General features: G+C 46.0%; 1 protein-coding gene across 2 annotated transcripts in view; it reads right to left on the bottom strand.

Annotated features, from left to right (window-relative positions):
* LOC146186459 (homeotic protein ultrabithorax-like) overlaps nt 1-21082 on the bottom strand; it is a 449712-nt gene that overhangs the window by 85078 nt on the left and 343552 nt on the right. The window lies entirely within an intron of this gene.

Here is a 21082-nt window from a genome sequence, read left to right as displayed (position 1 = left end):
TTTTCCGAAATCCAAACCCCACCTGGACGCGCACATAACAGCTTCCGGCTAGATCATGGAGAAACAACTGAAAAATATATATATCACTATACAGTGTTTGAATTGGAGGTCGATATTTAACGCTTGATAACAGGGGAACATCCTGCCAGTGAGATCACCGTTAAACAGCACTGTGTATCTTAAAAACTCGCCCCAACACCGGGTCGTTCTTTCAAAACAAGTGATGCTATTGGGAAGCAGTTTTGCACGATTCACGAGGTTCTCACGATGGTTTTCAAGTTATGAAGCAACGCGCCCCACAGACCGTCATTCTCACGATGGTGCTCCGCATTGCACAAATCATTATTTTACCATGCATGATTTCGAACTCAGTATATCATCGCTATGAAATGTGCGCCCTTTTGTCCCAGTGATTTTCGGGCGCCGATCAAAATAGGCTGTATGCAACATCTCAGTAAGGGCTTATAGCAATACCGATAAAAGACGCAATAAGCATTTGTGGTCTTATTAGTATAAAGTCAGATACAGTTTGCGACCTCTGGCCTTCAGTCCCGATACAAATAAAGGAGGGGAGAATGAAGCCAGCAGATGGACTTTCCTTGTAAGGAAACTCAGGGAACGCGGAGTGCTAAAACAGGAAAAAGTTACAGCGATTTGGCCGATCGCGGTAGAATACGTCCGTACAAAAAGTTCGGTGCCAAAGTCACATTTCTTCCACTTTGATGCATAGTAAATGAGCTATTGGGCAATAAAAGTAACAGACAAATAATGCAGAGTGATCTACTCGCATTAACATACCAGATGAGAAAAAAGAATTGTTAGTTTTTTTTTTTTTTTTGCAAATATTAAACAGCAGCAAAGGCAGCAAAAGGGCAAAATAAAAAAAAAAAGGTTTGAAGCACTTGAACAGGCACCAATAGCGAACATTCTCAGAAGAGGTAAATTTAAGTGCTTTCGGCAAGTAAACACATACTACATTCCCCACGAAAAAAAAAAAAAAAAACGGCAGTGAGCCAAACGAAAGGAGAAACACAGCGCAAAATAATAGCACACGGACATCCAAAAATTCTCAGATGTTTCAGTTTCAAAGGGTCATAGAATTAATAATATAGCACTGGGATTTGTAATTTTCCACATGAAAATGGAAGTATACATGTACGCTCAAAAAGCAGGAATTGTTTGGCAATGAGACTCTTGAGAGTTCCTTGGACTGCCAGAAGATCAAATCAGTCGATATTGTCGACCATAAACCCTGACTGCTCATTGGAGGGTCAAATTCTAAAGTTAAAGCTCAGCTACTTTGGTCATCTGATGAGAAGAGAGGAGTCGCTGGAGAAAGATTTGATGTTGGGAAGGGTTGAGGGTCGCCGGAGACGGGGTAGGCAGCGAACGCGATGGTTAGATGGCATCCTCGAGGCACTGCAAATGAAGTTATGTGATGTTAGGAAGATAGTGAGAGACCGGAAAGCGTGGCGTGACATGCTCCATAGGGTCACGAAGAGTCGGACACGACTGAACGACTGAACTGAACTGAGCGCTAGAAACTGTGATTTATTTGTTTCCCCTTTGCTATAGTCCGCCGCATTTCATCTGGACCGGCTGCGTTTTGTGTTGTGAAAATTTTGTAACGAGTGGATTATTTTTTGAACTCTACACGAGAGTGTATGGTGCCAGTTCCCGCCCACGACCGTATTCGCGCTGTCTCCTCCAAGTATGCTTATAATTCGTAACAACTGCAGAACTGATTCAAACGTTAATACGCGCCACCGACACTGTAAACAAAATTGCACGCTTTCCGTATATTTAACTCACACTCTTTGGAAAGGGTGCCATTGAGATACTGATGCGCCCTTTTATTAGGTGCAGCAAGCAGCACTGCCCCCATTAAAATGTACCGGTACTTCAATGCACCCTTTCTAGAGATTTCTGGAGGGTGCGAGTTATAGATACGAAATGTACCTTAACGTTGTGATTTTGTTTACAGTGTACGTTTCTGCGCAGAGAAATAAAAATAAAATGCGTAATTAAATCATAAAAATTATATAATTCAAGCAATTTATTCATCAGTACCTCTAGCGCGCGTTAAGGAAGTGCGGAGAACGGCTACAAATCCAAACTGCAACGTTTATAGCGCACTCACGGAAGAACGCTATGCAGACTAAAGCGCAACGCACGCGCACCGGGGCAGGCCGTCGGCCAAGTGCCCAACTCGCCCAGACTGTTGAGCAGACAATAAACACACCACTTCCAGATGCTGCTCGGTAACTTTGAAGTTCTACCCTATCAGCCCCGCCTAAGTACTGCTCCAAAATAAACCTCTTGCAGGGCGCTGCGCCGCCATCCATGCCTACCTCCTCCTCCTCACAGCAGAGCATATCGCTCGCCCAGAGAAGCTACGCGGCGCCGTCCGCTCCGAGGATGGGTCATAGAGACGGGCTCTAATAAACAGCGCTATATAGATTATGTCCCTAAGAGCTCCTGCATGAGGAACGCCCTCTATGGGTAGAGATATACACGGCGTTATGCGAGTGCACGCATGTGTTACAGTAGCCTATACGTTTGGCTGTGAGTAGGCACCAAACTGAATAGAAACTCGATCGCGACGAGCATCGAAGACATGTCATAAGGGGACTTGGAACAGACTTACGAAAAGAAAAGAAAAAAGTAGGAAGGTGCTCTGAAAGAAGTAGGAGGTAAAGCACCGAATGGATTATCAAAAACCCTCAATTTTTCACGTCATTTATCTGAGAACTTTCTAAGTCATGAAGTTCCTGCTAACTTACCAACTCATAGCTCAGTAAGTTTTGTCGCGTTCATCACACAACCTTTCAAATAATGGCTTATCCGTCCGGGCATGCATAGCAACTGTCGAGAATTTCCCTGCCTTTTTTTTTTTTTCATGAATCGCAAGCACTCTGCCGGTGAAACTTTTACTCAGCATAGCCATGAATATCGTATGCATTTCTTGTAATCAAAGGGATTTATTTACTTCCTGTAAGTTCTGGTAAAATAATTGCCAGAGAAGAAAGCTGCTTGATTTAATATGAGACCTCACGAATTAAGAATGACGCCCAACTAAGGCGAGAGTCATCGCTTAGTACTTTGGGCAATAAAGTTTATTACTACATCTATTACTTAACATTTAAAGCACTGTTGCATCGGGTTTCCCTTCCAAAACACCAATGCTGACGCTGATGAGGGTTGTAATGGAAATTAATATTTCTCCTTATAACCAAGTGCTCATAATGAAGCGCATATGCTTCCCAGGTGCTTTCAATCTGTTCTTTCGACAGTAGTGGCTCGGCGTAGTCTTGAAAGGCGATTGTACAGAACATATTCTTTACGTTCGAGGATGAAATCAGTCCGAAATAGCAGGAGCATATCTCTTGAGGAAAAGAAGTTTTATTATCTTTTTTTCAGTATACACTGGTTGCTCGACCAACTGGCCAACTAAAATGCCGATGCCATAAACTGGCCAAATATACAAATAGGTTCAAGCTCTCCGTATACAGTGTCAGTCAATTTTTTCATGTCCTCACTCAGCGGCTAACTGAAGTCAACGATGCATAGCCCTCAAGATAGCTCAAATATTTCATTGTCTCTACCTAACCAGCCAAATGAGCTTATGAAGCAAGATCTCCTCAAGGATGACATGTCCTGAGGAAGCCATATTTTTGACGCTACAATGTTACAACACATTTCTTGAAAAGCAGGGACAAAACTCAGCATTTTCTTTAGACAACATTACTGTTTCAGTGAGAAGCTGTACGTACTACACGCGTATTCTAATCGCATCTAAAAATGAAGCGCGAAAATTCGAACTGCTAACGACAAGCCACATCCCGTGGTGCTCGTTCCTCGATATCGACATTTTAACGCAGCACCACAGGCCGTTTCGGAGCTGCGACGAGGGCAACGGAAATAGTCGTAGCCACGTCAGCGTAGATACACTGCGATCGCGATCTACCTTCTACCCTTGGAGACCGCAAATAACCGAACATGCACGCGCGACGAGTTTGAAGAGCCGGGAAAACAAGCCATCGAATCCAATGTTGTAAACTTTATTGCCTCAAGGGCAACTCTGAGCGGGCTGCTGCAGTGGACGAGGCTGGAGCACCTCGCTCTTGTTGCGATGTTTCTTATTGGGTTCTCTGTGTCCCCGGGTCACACTGTGAGCGTATATATATACTTGGGCGGCTTGATAGAGCCGCAACAACCCATAAAACGGCCCTTTATGGCCTCCAGATCGTGCACGTGTACCGCGGAGGAAGAAATAAAGAACACTGAAGGCGTGAACCACGTACAGCTGTGCACTGTAGAATAAAACACGACCAATAGAAAAAAAGAAGGAAGAATGGGGAACGGAGTGAAGGTGCAAGCAGCACGCGCCTAAAGCATTTTAATGTCGGTCTATTGGAAAAAACGGTGACGCATTTAATGGCCATTGAAAGTGAGCCATTCTTTTCGAATATACACCGCGCGTTAAAGTGCGCGCGACCCGCCTTGGCCTGTTGTGTGCGTGTAAAGGCGAAAGCTGGCTGCGTTTTATGCCTACCGCAAGGAAACATATGCGCCTCTGGTTCGTAAAGTCCGAGCTCGCAAACAAATGTCTCGATTTACAATCTGTAACGCGCGATATATGACGCCGGTATCGAAAATTGAAAATAGAATGTGTTTTGTTTACTTTAATTTTTTCAACACAATTCACTCAATAAGAAAGGGACAAGTGCTATGTGGGAAATTTAGAGAATATGACTTTAAAAATAAACAAGAAATATTGCCTTTCCCGTTGCGTATCAACTGTGAAATTTTTAATCACGGCAAAGTGTCTACCGTTTAGTTTATACATAACTCCTCAAAAACTAACGTGCCACATGCTTGCAGAAGTATATGTAACTATTTGTGAAGCGCTTTGGCATAACACACACAATCCGTTATTCGTTTGCAGGTTGTATTTAGGGTACTTGCAGAAGTTGGAAGGGCCCCTTTAAAGTGCTTAGTTTCCTTTCTCGTGCCCTCCTTCATAGGGAACGCGCAGTATTTACACACTTGTGTTATATAAGCAATTATTCCAAGATGGAGTTTCTAGGCGACTTTCACGAAATCGACGCGCAGTGGCCCCTCTGCAAAGCGCTCAAAACAGGATCGGCGTGTGAAGGAACAGCGTCGTTAGTGCCGTTTCGTGAGTAGTTCCTGCACACAGACTTAGGTATTATTGCCAGAGTTTCGTGGTAAAATAGACTTCAGCAGTGCATGCTGCTAAATAGAAATGGGTCGACGATAATGAAATACAGAGGCTGGTGCTGGCGACACTAGAGAGCACTGACGACAGAGTTTATACGCTCCAATGAAACACCTAAAGGACTTTAATTCAGACAAAAAGGCATACACAGGCGTAATTTCCTTTGTTCGAATGACAATCCCTGCCACATCAGCTTCATTATCGGTGTAACGTACGATTACCACAGTGACACATCCCAAACATGAACAGTCTTGCGCGTGGTGGTTTAAACAGCGATATATCCCTCACCACACACGTTTAGTGATAGGTGCGGGAGATGCGGGTAATACAATGATTCCTATCGAATTCTAATTCATTCTATTTCCGTTCAGCCTTTGTCATTGCTCCACGCTATTGCTATCATGGAGATATCAATAATCCAGCAAGGCAGGTGTGTTAAGAATCAATACAGCCGGATAAAAAGGACAAAAAGAATGGTATCATAGCGCCATTGCAATTATTACAATGCTCTCGTTTCACAGTCTAGGAACAAGCTGAGTATACATGATGCGCTTAACTGAGGAAACAGCGAACGGAACAAGGCGATTTCGTCCTTCTCGTTTTAATGTTATCTATAAATGCAAACATAAACCTATATTGATATTCATATTCACATGAGACAGAACCAAGGTGAAGAAGAGGCGCATATAAGAATACTGCAAGATATTTATAGCGGCTGCACATACCACAGTCTCCTATAAGGAATGCAATAAAACGTCAATAACAAAGGCTGTCGCAGAGAGACGCGATCTCTCTAATACTATTCACCGCGTGTTCACATGAGGCATTCAGAGTCCTGGATTGAAAGTTTGGGATAAATATTGGTGAAGTACTAGTAGCAAAACCATCTTTATTGATGGGAAATCAAGTTTCACTATACGTGTTGCGGACTATATCTTAGTAAGAACAACAAATAAAAATAATTTAATAACAAAATTCAAGACATAAGGGGAAAAAAGCCGAGCATGGTGGAAACTGTCACAACCCCGTTTCCAAGGGGACACTCTTATAATCCATCCGATCCATCCATCCAACTTGCGACTGAGTGAAGGTATACTGCTTTCCTAGTATAATTTGAATACCAATTGCAAAGTACGATGAGGGTCTTTACAGCCAAACGGTGGGTCTAAAATTCAAATGCACAAGACCGAAATAACCATTATCAATATCCGGATCAATGGCACAACCGATTACCACAGGCAGTGAAACATTGGAAGTGGTATGGGAATACATCTGTCTAGGGAGGCAGTAACCACAGATCCTGACCAGGAAAGCAATAACTACAGGAGAACATGAATAGAGTTAAGTGCGTTTCACGAATACTCAGATCCCGAATGGCAGCTTACTGGTATCCCTAAAGAGAAAAGTACATAACTTAATTATACCGGGGCTCCATCATGGGGCAGAAACGAGGAAACTCATACGATAACGAATGAATTGAGGACAGCGCAGCCAGCCATGGAAAGAAAAACAATAGGTATAAAGTTAAGTGACAGGAAATGAGCAAAGTGGGCCACTGCAGAAATGCACGTTAATGTCACCTTACTTGAATCAAGAGGAATAAAGGGGGCATGTCATCCGAAAGCATTAGACAATATAGCACCAATCAAAATTAATCACGTTTGTATACATGATTCCTTAGTGCATTTATCCTGTTTCAGGTTCTACTGAAATGGTATACGCTATAAAGGTAATAAATAACATCTGCATGTTCCACGTTCAGTCCATTTGTGCAGTATCGCTAAGCACTAAACATTCATCACCACTAACAACAGAGATCGAAATGTTACTTTTCAAAGAATGCTAAGAACTATGCTCACGAGTTCACGCTGTTCCTATTGCCCCCCAAAACTGCTTACGGCCACAAGATAATCTCCTGCTCATTATTTTGCGGTTTGGGTAAATCAGGGTTAATAGCATGCTATAAGAAACAAAATTTCGGTGATTTGCTTCTTAGGGATACAGCTGTATCGATAAGCACACGGTAATCGGCAAATTCACGGCTCCATGTGATCCAAATATCCTAATAGCGTAAGCACATTTGCGCCGTCTGTGATGCACCTTATAGCTCAGGTTTCGGCCCAGAACTGGTTCGGCATTTCAATAGCGATTGCGATTTTCGGCATATGTTATCGATCATTATGCTTCATTACGTGCAGTACAAGCAACTCACTCTCACTAACGATAAATGATGTGTTACAAAGATGTTCTTCTACAACTCGCGCGTCACATGTGATGTGATGGAACGTTTAATTTAATTTGCACATAGAGCAGTCATATTTGTCGCCATGCTACAGGGGTGATTTCACTCTTGAGAGAATGGTACCGTCTGGCTTAGCTTCACAATGACGTAAAAGACTTCGAACCGTCAGCTGTCTTGTTCGCACTTCATATTGCACGAAAGTTTTTCGGCTGTTTTCATCTGCGTATATACTGCCGGAAAATGTGACTGCGGCATAAATATTAGTGGCAGAAATCAAATGCGAGACAGGATGAGCATGGAGGGGAAAAAAAAAAAAATGAAAGATAGAGGGCACTCCCACAGACACGAACGGCCAAATCGATTCTAGCGCACTTAGCGGTTGGTGAGAGCAACTGGTCCACACTTTTCGTTTCGGGTTCACTGACGCCGCCAATTTCTCACCATAGTGCGTTATCATTAATTATCAGCCAAAGAAATAATGTATTGATTTATTCCCTTGTGCCCATTTCGTCACATCTCGTATATTTCTGTGTAATCTGGGGCAAAAATTGCATCTGTACGGTACAGACAGGTAGGTACCGGTGCGGACAAAAGTAAACGGAGCACGATATGTCTCTTTAAACATTTTCACGCGTTGCATAATTTAAATGGGTAGCCGTGGTATGTGCGAGCCGGTGGTACACGTCACTGCCCTTTCACTTGAACAAATATTGTTTTCTTATCTCCAGTGCAGGAGTGCATGATTTTAATTTGAACGGAAAAACGTGCTCCGTTTACTTATGTCCGCACCTGTACATGTTTGTAAATCACCAAGGTTCCTAAATATATTTGGCGCGCCTGTCTCGTGTTTGGAGCAAGTGGTCATTCAGAATTTAGTATTTAATGAAAGAGGCGGAGTGTTGGGAAAATTGTTTATTTCAAGGCAAGTTAAAAAAACTAGCCCGGAAGGCATGGCCACGCAAGTAGGATAACATGGTACAAAAAGGCTCAATACAGAATGACAACCGCATCTGCTGAATTAACGCTACATGAGCAGCAACATGCATCGCCCAATGCGCTTACCAACGAGGAAACGATATATTATCGCTGCAATGAAATGACCCAGAGTTTCATGATGTGCAAGACTAGCATAAAATTGGCGAGACAGTGCATGTGGGCATGTGAATGGTATTAAATCGGGTCTTCGCCTCCGAAATTACTTTTGTAAATAAATCCCCTGCACGGACGGACGCACGTGTTTCATCTTCTTCGGACATGTATTTCAAAAAGTACACGTCTTTAGCGGCGTTGCCCTAATAAACTACGAAGAACTCGCCCGTCTAGCGACAGTGTATCGCATGTCTTGCAAGGCTGTTTGGATGCGAGTTCGAAAGCTTGTAAATCACTGACAAAAAAGAAAAAAAAAAAGAAAAGCGGAACGTTTTGCATTAAATTACGTCTTCATACTTATGTCGAAAGGGTGGCGCTTAGGAATAAGGTAACTATTAGCCACTAGCAGCTTTTCATCTTTAAATATAGCAATATTATTTTTTACGCTTCCATCCTTCATCGTTCCGTGAGAATACCAGATGCTTGTCTCGTCGTGACGTACACTTCCTGAGGCCGAGTTTCGCGAGTGTCCTCTCTATGTTTTTTTTCTTTCTCATTGCGATGTCCTCTCACTTGAAATTGAAGTAACTGGCATTACCAAGCGGCGAAACGTCGTATTGTGTCGCAATATTATGGCAGTTTTTGTTTCCTCATCGGCAACACGAGAATTTTTCCTGGTGACCCTGTCACTCTCTCCCTATCATATTATGCTGACACCTTTACAAATGGTTATCGCCACGCTGGCAATAGCATATAAATAATTAATTGCATCTTATCCCAGTTAAATACAAAACCAGTATATAGTTTCCTCATACCAGAGGAGACAACAGGTCATTACAGAGCAGAGACACAAGACGTATTTTACTAAAATATCGCCAAATTAACTCGGCTCTTAAATTCCTGCTGAAATTGTTCCTTCTTTTTACCAAGAGTATGACTATGTCATACCTAATGCATGTCACAGCGCCCTTTACGAGTTCTAATTCATAAGCATTCCAATTTTGTGTCAGCGAAAATATCATACCCACTAATACCTTTAAAATAAACCCGAATCATCAGATAATATGGTGAGCGAGCCGATAAAAGACAGCCTATTCTATAATCTCAGGCTTAGGCAATGAAGCATGCATTTACATTTACGTTTTCATATTCCGATAATGAAAGACAAATCAACCGAAAACTTTCGAAACGGTAGCTTAACAGCTTTTTATCTCTTTGTCGACAGCTTCACACGAAGTGCCGATTTACGCGTAGCTCGCAGTTTCCGCACAAGCGATACAAAACATCTAGCCCACTTAAGGCTCGACTCACATCACTACGGGAACAGCCTCTTCTAGTCTAGCAATTTTGAGCGATGTTGAATTCCTTCGAGATGTGCAAACTGACACTTACCGGTGCTCGATGCACTTTCACACGTGACAACAGAGCTCTGCGGGCACGCGGAAGTAGGTGGCGTAACAGAGGTCATTTCCCGCTCTTTTGGGAGATATCGTGTATAATGCACAATCTGTATTGAACCCCAAACCGCCAAACAATCGCCACAGTAAATCAACGCGATGTTCGCGCGGAGATGACGTCCCAATATCATGCGCGGTATACGTCATTATAGGAACCAAGCAGGTGTGATGGATATATAACACGCCTCGAAACGCGCATATGGGAGCAAAAAAAGAGAACAAATATTAAGTGCCACTCAGATACCGGAAACAAAGACGTTCCGGGGCTGAGCTATTGCTTCCCTTCGTGATGCTCATATAGCCAGCGTATAACGTGCAATGCCTTCCTGAACTCGATGAAATACGAACGCGTATATACAATAACGGCGCCACGCAGGTGTTGCGATAGAGAGGTTTGACATATCCGAGAAGAACGTATGGATTGAACGCTGCTTGTTATGCGTCCGGGAGGAGGATCGCGCTCTCGTAACAAGATGGGATCAGTTCCTGCGTCAAACGTATCATAAAGTCTGCAAAGTGTGTGCAAATGCCGTTACTCGGTACGGAGCACTGAATGACTATACTGGCAAAGACTGCGTGTTTCACGGAATACAAGCTCTACAGGGGCTGCTAATAACTTTCGGCGATCGAATTCGACTGAAGATGGGTAATGGAAACAGTATAGAATGGGTACAAAGGACCTCAGAAGAAATGCACTAGTTGCTTTTTTATTATTATTATTATTATTATTATTATTATTATTATTATTATTATTATTATTATTATTATTATTATTATTATTATTATTATTATTATTATTATTATATGAGGTGCACTGTCACTTTCGTCACTTCTGGCTCTCCGCAATATAGTTATTGACGCCGGTTGCAAGTGCTTCCCAAGCTGTCCGGCCGCCCGTATACATATACATGTATACATTAACTGCTTCTATAGTTACAACCACTTGAGCATTGAATTCGACACTGTGAACAGTATTTGCTGAAAACTGAGACCGTATACAGAAGGATAATAATTCTATGGCCAGCTTATTTCTTCGCTAAAGGAAGCAGAGAACAGCAGGAAGAGTGTTTTGGCCAGCCCTTCTAAGCATACTATATAAAGTGCACCTGTCACACTAGCACGCGGCTATACAAAAGACATAACTATACCTGACGTCTAAAATAAAAATACGTATACCTTCAGCGTAACGCCCAATTAAGACGTAAGCATCAATAATTTTACATATGAATCTCGCACGTCAAACGTGCTGTTCAATGAAGAGGTTGATAATACTGCTTGAAAGAAGACCCGCTGTGGGTTCGTGGGGACAAAGTTAAAGATTACTATAACATAATGTCCTCGCTGGTTCAGTTACAGCGTATAATAAAGCAGCAGGCGATTTAGTTGAAGATGAGGTTCGTAATACTTTAAGAACAGAACCGTTGTGGTTCCTTCGTAAAGAACGATCAGAACGTCTCTGGATGCGCTCGTTTAGTAACAACTTCTAAAACGTTGGACCACTGGGCTCATCACCATCAGCGCCCGCATGGCCCTGACGAACTTAAGTATATCAGAAAGCCGCGCTTAAACTCGGAACATAGTTTCATCACGAAGCGGAGCCAAGGGCAAAAGAAAATGCGCGCCCGCAGGCACGCGGCGTGGGAGACAACGGGTATAAGCCCAGCGGGCAAACCGAGGACCCTCGCAGTAACGAGAACTTGCGCGAGTAGACGTTGCGCGAACGTCGGAGGTCTCGGAGAATTTCTTTTGTAGTGCTGAGAACGAACTCTCCCTCTGCTTCCTTTCGCTTCCTTTTTTTTTTTTTTTGCTTCCCTTCCGATTTCGCCATCGCCATCTTAACGTCGGCCATAGTCTGGAAACATTTCGCCCAACGACGTTACCCCATTGGCCGCTTGTTTCGAGCCTGAAAATGGTTGGCGTTCTTCTCCCCTCCCCATTTCTACTCTCCCTCGAAAGGGCAGGCGGCCCGCTTTCTTCCCTTCGGGCATCCACCATTGAGGAGAAGCCGGCCGGGCTCGGACTGTTCTCTTGTGAGCGCGGGAGCCTTTCTTTTCCCTCAGCTCCTTTCGCCGCCGCCACACGCTTCTCAGCAGCAACCATCGAGCCCCAGCAAAGTCCCTTAAAGCACGTACGTGCTGCTATTGTTCGTGGGCGTTATCGATTTTGCTGTTCCTTCCACTTCTTCCCCGCGCTATAGCTTGGATGTGCAGCCACTGCCGTAGTTCCCCATTTTCTCCGTTTCTTACCAAGCCCCGGAGCGCAACACCGACCCCAGAAGACAGCCGCGGGAAAGGAAGGAAAGGCAATGACGTAGGGAGGGAGGAAACGCGTGTTTCAGCGCTCCCAAACCCCGACCCGGAGGGGGGCGCGTCGCGGGAAGCGGAACAGAAAAATAGAGCACGCCGGAGGGAAAAGGAGGGGCCCGCGCGGAAAAGCAGGCGGGAGAAAAAAAAAATGAGGAAAGAAGAAGGAAAGCAAGTCCACGGCACCAGCAGCAACACAGGCTAATCTGAGGCTGGGAAAACAGAGGACCCAGCTCGAAGGGAGGCTGGGAGAAGAACGGGAAAAAGAGGGATCGGCGCTCAGCAGAAGGGAAAGGGGGTATCGCCGCGCCCCATTTCTGCAGGAAGGGACCACGCAAGTCAATGACAGCTGTGACCAACAATGACGAACGGCTGGCGCTCCGGCTGAGGAAAACTGAGCGCCCTCCCCCTCTTCCTTGCCCCCTCAACTCCGCCCCTGCTGGGTATTAAGAGCGCAGAATGAGATTTTCTCAACGCGGGCTTCCAAGTGGAAAGAAATTAAGGAGCGCAAAGAGAAGCAAAGATTAAAAAAAAATAAACTTGGGAGAAGAAAACGGCTCGAAAAGTGCGCGGCTTCGATTCGAGTGTGTCGTTCGCCCGCAGCTCTTTCCACGCTCGCTTTATCTGTCTATCCTTATGGCCGCTCATGGTCGCCTGCCGGCAGGACGTGCGGTCGGGAGAAACCTTTCTGTATCTATACAGAGGCCTCTCTCTTTCTCTTTGAACGGCGTGCATTCGAACCCGGAGCCGTTTTCCCGAATGATGAGTGGCTTTGCTGCCGAACTGGCCGTTTCGGCCCACATGGATGACCATTGTGGAGGGAGAAAAAAATCTATTTAGGCTTCCCAAAATGACTCCTTCGGGAGAAGACTCCGCGGAATGGGACGCAGTTGAGACCGCCCCCCCCCCCCCCCCTTCCCGCGTTCTCATTTCCCTCCTCCTTACCGGCATCGCTTTCGAGAGCGCCGCGCGCCTGCTAGCGCCGCCTCTCCCTTTTGTGCTGCACTAGCTCCCCCTCTCTGGTTCGAACTTAGTTATTGCTTATTTCGAGCTCTCATTGCTGCTTGAGGCGTTTTTAGCTCGGAACAGTTCCTCCCTGCGTTAATTCCGCACGAACACGTCGCGAAGTTGCCGATTCAGCACGCCGCGTCGAAACGATGGGAGGAATAAACCGCCTGAACGTGACGCCTGGTCAGCAGAGAAAGGCCGACAGTTTTCTTCCGCAGCGCTTGCCCTTGTTCTTACTCGTTTTCTCTTCGCATTTTCGGGAAGGAGCGAACGTGATCGGGCGAAGCTCTTTCAGCAGCTGCTCTATGGCCACTACACTGTTCCAAAGACATGGGCTACAGAGTCAGTTTTGTGCAGAATAGAGTCCCTCGCTTTTATGCGGACTACAGAGTCAGTATCGCCTGGAATATATAGAGTCCTTCGGTTATGGGAGCACGTAATTCTGAGTCAGGTTTGTGTAAGCTGGAAGGATACTTTCACACAGAATCAATTACTGCTCGCAGCGAACATTGGGAAACAAGATGTTCACAAACAAGTAGAGCCGTTCCCTTATAGAAAGCATCGTATAATTCGCTCAGAAAGACACGCATACAGAACTCGAGAAATACAGTTTCAAGTGAACCAAGACAATGAGGCGCTTGCGCGTATGCCAGAAGTGTTCACTGTACTGGACGACGGTAAATAAAGCACATGGGTTATAATATAGACCTCGCCTGTAAGCCTTCCCCTTTCTTCCTTCGCACGCACAATCAATAAAATAGCATGCAGCCCAAATCACCGACTTATTACGTAACTGCTGCGAGGGCATCTGAGCAAAATAACTACAGTTGCTTCGAAGCGGGGCAGAAACTCCATCCAGAAGCTATATCCTAACGCTGTACCTCTCATAGTGCACGAGTGTCATGGAATGTGAAACTCATGGGACTGGTCAACTGTAACTGGTGCCAAAACCAAAATTAAATATTGGTTCTTGATACCTCGGCGAACCTTCCTAATCGTTCATCTGACTGAACTTCACCTGACGCAAAACGGAACACGCTGGAAGACGAAATGCCTTTTGCCAACCCAAAGGCGACACAGTGCTCGAGCAGCGTGGCAGGATCGAGTTTCCGATGTCGCATACAAAGCGACACTCTGCATGCCTCAAAAAAAAAAAAAAAAAAAGATAGTGAAAAGAAAAGAGAGAAGCGCGATTCGGTATCAGCGCCGAGAGGCAGTATAACGAGGTGTCGCAACACGAGGACTGCGCCGTTGAGATGCTTATCGCTGGCCGTAACGACCTGCGTCGCGCGTCCCAACGGCTCCGTCCGTCCTCGCTTCCACTCCCGTGGCGGACTGTTGTGTCCGTGGGCGTTCGTGGCCCCCTACTTTCTCCTCACTAGGCCAGGGAAAGAAAGAATGCATGCGCCGATTCACAGAACAGCTTATCACCAAATGCACCAGCGATCTGGCAGCGCCCGTAGACACACGTGCACCACCGGTACCGGAGCGAAGAGTAACGATAAAAGAGCCGACGCGAAGGTCTAAGTTATCTCGGCGCGATTGCAGATGAGCGTGCACGCCATAAATGCATTATGCACGGACTCCATCCACAGACCTGCTGCTGTATCCGCTGACATGGCCGAGGGAGGGCGTTAATAACATGCGCGAGCACACACACAGACAAATGAAGCAAAGAGGAATAAACAGAAGCAAACTCATCTTCGTGCTCGTTCAATGCATGTGAACTAGCGAGAAGTGCACAATGATGCTCCAGAGCTAAAAGGAGAGAGAGCGCAAAAAAGAAAAAGGACATTAAAAAAGAAGAGGGTTCCAGCAAGGGGTTGTCATCGCAGCGTGAAGAATGCTTGAGAGCGGTGTCCGCTTCGGCTTATAGAAAATAAGAAGCGCAAGAGAAAAGGGGGTTAGAGAGGAGAACCGGTGCAAGCCCTCCAGGATGACAGGAGCCAACGAGCTTCGACGATTTATGCGCGCTTTTTAATACATTGTTCGCCGCCAGGGTCCCTCGTGATTCGCGCTGCACGTACCAAGAAGACAGAGGAGTGAAAGAGGGAGATAGCATCGCTGCCCTCTCTTTATCCCCCTCTCTGCAGCCAGTCCCTCCCAACGTCCCGTTCCCGGGGTGCCCATCTAATGCGAAACCCGGCGCTGCGATGGGGTGGCGAGGAGGGTGCGGCCATCCGTCACTGGTCCGTTCTTATCCACGCCGCTTTACCAATTAAGCGAAGAATGCCGCCGACTGAGCAGCGCGCGGGTGCGCGCCGCGATGGGACGAAAGCGAACAAAACAGAAAGCGCAAGGGTAGAGAGCGTACGCCAGCGCGCAACGCCGCCCCGTCTAGGGAGCGCGGGTAAAAGCGAACCGTGGAAGATGGGTTGCATGCAACGTCAAGTGCGAGCCGGCACCCAACAAACTGGGGAGGGGTTGGGCCGGTTGGCCCCTATCCTTATATAAGAAACGACTGAAAGATTGATCGGTGCCGTGGATGGCGGCGAGAGAAGCGACTTTCACCGGTTGGTTGAGAACGAGATGAAGGGCGGAAACGAGTTGGGGCGCATCAGTGGGCACGAAGAGGCAGACAAGTGTTTAGTCACGAGAGAGACGTTGCACGACTTGCATAAAAAAGGGTGGTTTTAATTTATGGATGCGGCATTATTATGGGCGAATCCGGGCGTTCCTTTTAAAAATGAATGATGGCAGTTTCTAACTTGGGTCCGGAGCAGTAGTCGTAAGGCCTCTCGTATAGACTCACTAGAAAGACGCATGTTCATGAACACCGTGGCATTTTGAAATTATCCTACAGCTTCTAACGACAAGATTATCTGTGTGCACTGGCCATTTACCGGCACATAAGTTAGTGGCTCCGTTTCTCCTTAAAATGGACGACAGTCCACACGTCAGTCGATTCAATTATTTCCTTTTGCCCGATAAGAACACAAGCCGTAATTTACTTTTTGCTTCCAATCATGAACAGAAATCATCGGCCGATATCTTACTAACCTCACCAGAATATTACAATTGCGCTCTCACCTCTCCAACGTAGGAAACCAAGCATCAAGGGTGGTACAGCGTCCCACCTCCGTATCCCCAAGCGCTCATGTCGGAAGACAAACAATTGGTCTTGCCTTGAAATGTCTGGTTTTCCTTTCATGCAAGTCATCCTCGGCGAAGTATACAATCGCGGCGCCATTTTATCTCACGTCACGAAATATGGGCATATACCAACCTATAGTTTGACCGCTACACGTAGAGATGAACACTGTAAAAGCCCCTCACTCTCCAAACACTTTGATATCTCACGAGTCCAACATTGATACCTACACAGAAGACAAGGCACCCATTCAGTTGCTACCCTTCAGTAACAAGAAGTACGACGCAAGGTATTTGCACAGGTTCTGCAAACTAGACAGCGCAATTAACCGAGTACAGCTAACTAACATTCATGTCGTTGTATATGAAACTAGTGACGAACATAGCAATAGCCCCTCTAGCAACAACGCCTTGTAGTTGCTTGCATGGTTGATATAGTATTTTATTCCAACGACAATCTCACTGAGTAGCTTTCGGTGACACAGCGACAAGTCGTACTGACACACGCGCCACAACCATGTAACACTACCCACCAAGTACAGAACACGTGCCTTGCGTGTTATTCGCCGGCCGTGGCCGAGCTCGTCCTTCTCAGCTCGTCCGAAACAGCGCGGGGCAACGGGGCAGGAAGCGCTTTGCCACGTTATTGCGGAATTGTATGGGTTCCCGTGTAACGCTTCGCTCAAAACGGCGCAATTTCGTGGCCCAGACAGCGAGACGGAAGCACCGTTGAGATAAGCCAAATGGGGCGGCCGTTTTAAGCGCAGGGCCCCGCGCGCGAAACGGTCGTCGGAACCCGGGGCCCAACGCGCGGGAAGTGCGTTATGGCGACGCCAGCGCCACCCAGTGGCACGTTTACGGCCGCCGACATGACTGCGCGCATAGCCGGATAAGCACCCGCCGAGCGCGTTGACGAGAAGAGGCATAGGAGAAAAAAAGTTGCGCACTCTTTAAGAGCAGCTCGACATTACGTACGTCGTTATCACGAATATGATTTCCTTCTTTTGTTGTTGCTTTGTTGGGCTAGGAGTTCAAGAGCTGTGTGCTTCGAAAAGCAAAAGCTGAGATAGTAGCACGTGCCGGCACTTAAGAGTGTTTATAATGAGCCGCGGAATTAACAGAGAATAACTGTGACATCTCTCCTACGTGTACCCGAGAACGAGCACCCACCAATCATCACAGCTATACTCTTCGAAAGAGAACTGCAGTAGTGGTTATGTTTGGAGTAATACTGGCCAGCGAGCCCTTTACGGCACAGGATCAATGTTGCAAGTTCTTATTTGTAAAATTAAGAATAAACCTGGACTCCTTACCTATGGTACATCGAAATATCCTGCATCCGCCGTCAGGGCAAGGGTTCGCGAAACCGCACTTTGCAGGCTAGCGTTATGAGCAGCTGAAATACTTGTTTTTGTTGCTGTTTTTCTGCAAGCTAAAATCACCGCGGTGCCTGGTGATATCCATGCTCGAATCTGCGAATCATTCGTGTAAATAATCTATGAAAGGTGAAACATTTAAAAGGCGACATTTCTTGTGTAGCCGAATACGGATACGGTGTCGTGTAATGCCTGCTATTTCGAAGCACACTGGGCCCTCGTCATTTTAATCGCAATAATTTGTCATGATACTGGTATGTCAGATTGAACAAACACTCTTTTATCAGAAATATTTTTGTCACGCATGATCGCTTTCATTTAGGGGAAGAAGAAAGAAAGGGGGGGGGGGGGGGTATAGTATACGGCAAAACAGATATCGACGTGTAACCGATGCATTCTGTTTCCAAGCTTGCCAATTTCGCCTCGCGTCTTCAGCCGACGCAATAAACTACGAAGTTGTATAGCAAAAAGATCTCGCTGAGAGGTTCACCACCGGTCCCGAAAGCTTCAAAATAATAAAAAAACAGAAGAAAAAAAGGACGTTTAAGTGTGCGCAAGCTGAAATAACGACTTATTCGACACACGCATGGTAGTGAACGATCCCGCATGACTAAGACTTCAAAGTGGAGCGAAACACGTTAGATTTGCATCTTTACGCAATCATACTTTGCATACAGGTGGATGTATAGAAATCTTATGATTGGCAACTCTCGAAGCGAAGTATAGAGAAGCTGAGCATACGTATACGTTTACTATAGGCATGCAGCGTTTCAGAAAAGAATCATGGCTGCTATGATAACAAAGTTCTTTTGGTTAGAGAGGAAATAGCCGGTCGTCCTCGTCACGCCCTCCCCTATATATTGGAATCCGCCAGTGGCGTTCAACTAGCGAAACTGCATGACATAGAAGCGCACACTATAAAGAATGACACAATATAAAGGAAGTAGGCCTGCACCCACACAGCACAAAAACGCGCACACGAGAATGGAGAGCGTCGAAAATTACACCCTTTAATCTAAACTTCGCAGAATGTATAAGTAAGGCGGGTTACAGGACGCATTTGCAGGATATTTAACAACATTCTTGCAGCACGGTAGGCCGAACACATGTGCATAATTAAGTCGAAGAAAAAGCCGAAACCCTATACCTCGAGGGGATCCAAGAATTGAATTGCGCTCCTTACCGGAAATTTACGCTCCCCCTGGGCGAGCATTTAATTAAACGAAGTCGAGGGTGCAGATTAACGCCGCAAAAAGTTGTGGGCTAACGCGACCCGAAGTGCTATAAACTCTGCAGTTCCTGCATTCACGCGCAGCTTCACGAGTGCGACAAATTTCTCGATATAGAGAACAGCGAAGAAAGCTTAGCCTTGCACTTCAATACGCCGCACGGCGTTGGCAAAATTCACTTTCTTGGGCGTCGATAAATTAAACACTGTGGTATGCGCCCTAGTAGCAATGCAAATTAATGAGAACGTATGCGAGGGAGCTGCTCTTAACTAAATGCTCACGCTGACGGAGTATATAGCGAAGTTAACAATGGCGTTCTTGAAACTATTTAGTTTACTCTAGTAGACTAATGAAAGGCTTGCTATACTACAAGCAAAAAAGAAACAAAAGTTTTTCTTTTGTACACAAGTTGTATCCACTTTTTTCAACGACGATTATAGGCTATACATGCACTGTGCAGACGTTCTAATGGGCGCCCACGAAAGCTTGAAGCGTGGAAAGCTGACTGCTCGAACGACTCTGGCAACACTGCATTAACTTACACAGAGTCGCTGGCTATGCGCTCGAGGCACACGCAATTGCACGAAAACTGTCAAATATGTCCACGAGGGCTGTGCGGAATATACTAATGGTGAAAATGAACCCAGCAATACGTATGACGTCGTCCAGTCCGCTATGGTCGCGGGCACTTCCATGGCTTCGGAAGGGATAGTTTTGCCCGATACGTAAATCCGTGACCTCAAACCCATCGTGCTGTACTAGCCATACACCCCCGAAAAGTGGTTCGCTAGCAGATCAAAGTCCACTGCGCATTCTCAGAAACGAAAATTGATTTTATCTCGACACTGAACCTGAAGAGCAAGATTGGCTCATTCTTGTCGCCACCTCAAGCAAAGTGCATCGCGCATGCTCAGAAACAAACATTAATTTTATCTCTAAATTGAACCTGAAGAGGCAGTATATAATAATATACCTCGTGTTTGGAAAAATAACCATGACATAAATTACGCTTCTTGCTCATGAGCGGGCAAAATAACCACTGACTGCGAGCCAATAGCGTTCCTTTTAGCGTTGCTCCGGCCTCTATATGCGTAGTCATAAATGACCATAGCCGAAAGGAAGAAACTTATAACGCACGTGTATAGTACGCGCAGAAATCATGCATACAGAAGAGGGCGGAGCAGCAAGGCCCATCTTTTATCTCTCCCTCGCGGCAATGGCGCTCTTCCTGTATATACATACATTCGCGAAAGACGTACGAGTGTACAGAGGTCCGGCGGCCCGGCCACGGGCAGAAACGCGGGACCACGCCTTCCGCGGAACACCGCGGCGGCGCTCACCGTCGTAAATTGCCTCCCGGAAAGAAAGCGGCCACAACGAACGCGGTCGGAGGACGCGCATCCCTTTCGACGCCGAAACTGCGCCCCCAGAGATTGCGTGTGTGTGCTTCAGTGATACACGTAGAAAGAGTCACTGCAGCATCGCTTGCAGGCGTAGTACATGCGGAGCACGTGGAGTGAGGACGCCAGCTTGCTGCCCACGCTGATATAGAGGGCTGCACGCAGCTGCGCAGGATCGGAGACGAATTTCTGAAAGTGGTTTTTGAGCCGCGGTTTCAACGCCTATGCATTCAGCACTCATATTCGCTCAGAGTGTAGTCGATATGAGATTCTTATACCGACTTGTATAAATTGCTCTCTCGGTAGACGACAATGCAGTAGGTGTATTAGGTGCAGTCGTAGTCGATCGCGGTCAATTGTCTGCGTTACCTGCGCCGCACAGCAAATGCGTACTTGAGCGCACAAGCCCGGTACAGGAAAACTGTCGGCTGTTGTTCTGCATATTATGTAACGCTCTGCCCGTGCGACTTCCGGGTCTTTAATACCACGAGGGGCAAGGAAATTGGAGGTATATATAGCTGCAAACACTCATATGCTAACCTACTGAGGCTATAGTTATTTTTGTAGACTTAATCAATACGTCATCGATGCTGCTGTTGATTCCTTTAACAGGCCATATATAAAACCGGGGAAAAAATAGAAAGAG

Source organism: Amblyomma maculatum, chromosome 6 (assembly GCF_055883805.1).
Source record: "Amblyomma maculatum isolate TAMU_Amacu chromosome 6, ASM5588380v1, whole genome shotgun sequence".
Taxonomy (NCBI): Eukaryota; Metazoa; Arthropoda; class Arachnida; order Ixodida; family Ixodidae; genus Amblyomma; species Amblyomma maculatum.
This window is presented reverse-complemented; position numbering and strand designations above follow the sequence as displayed.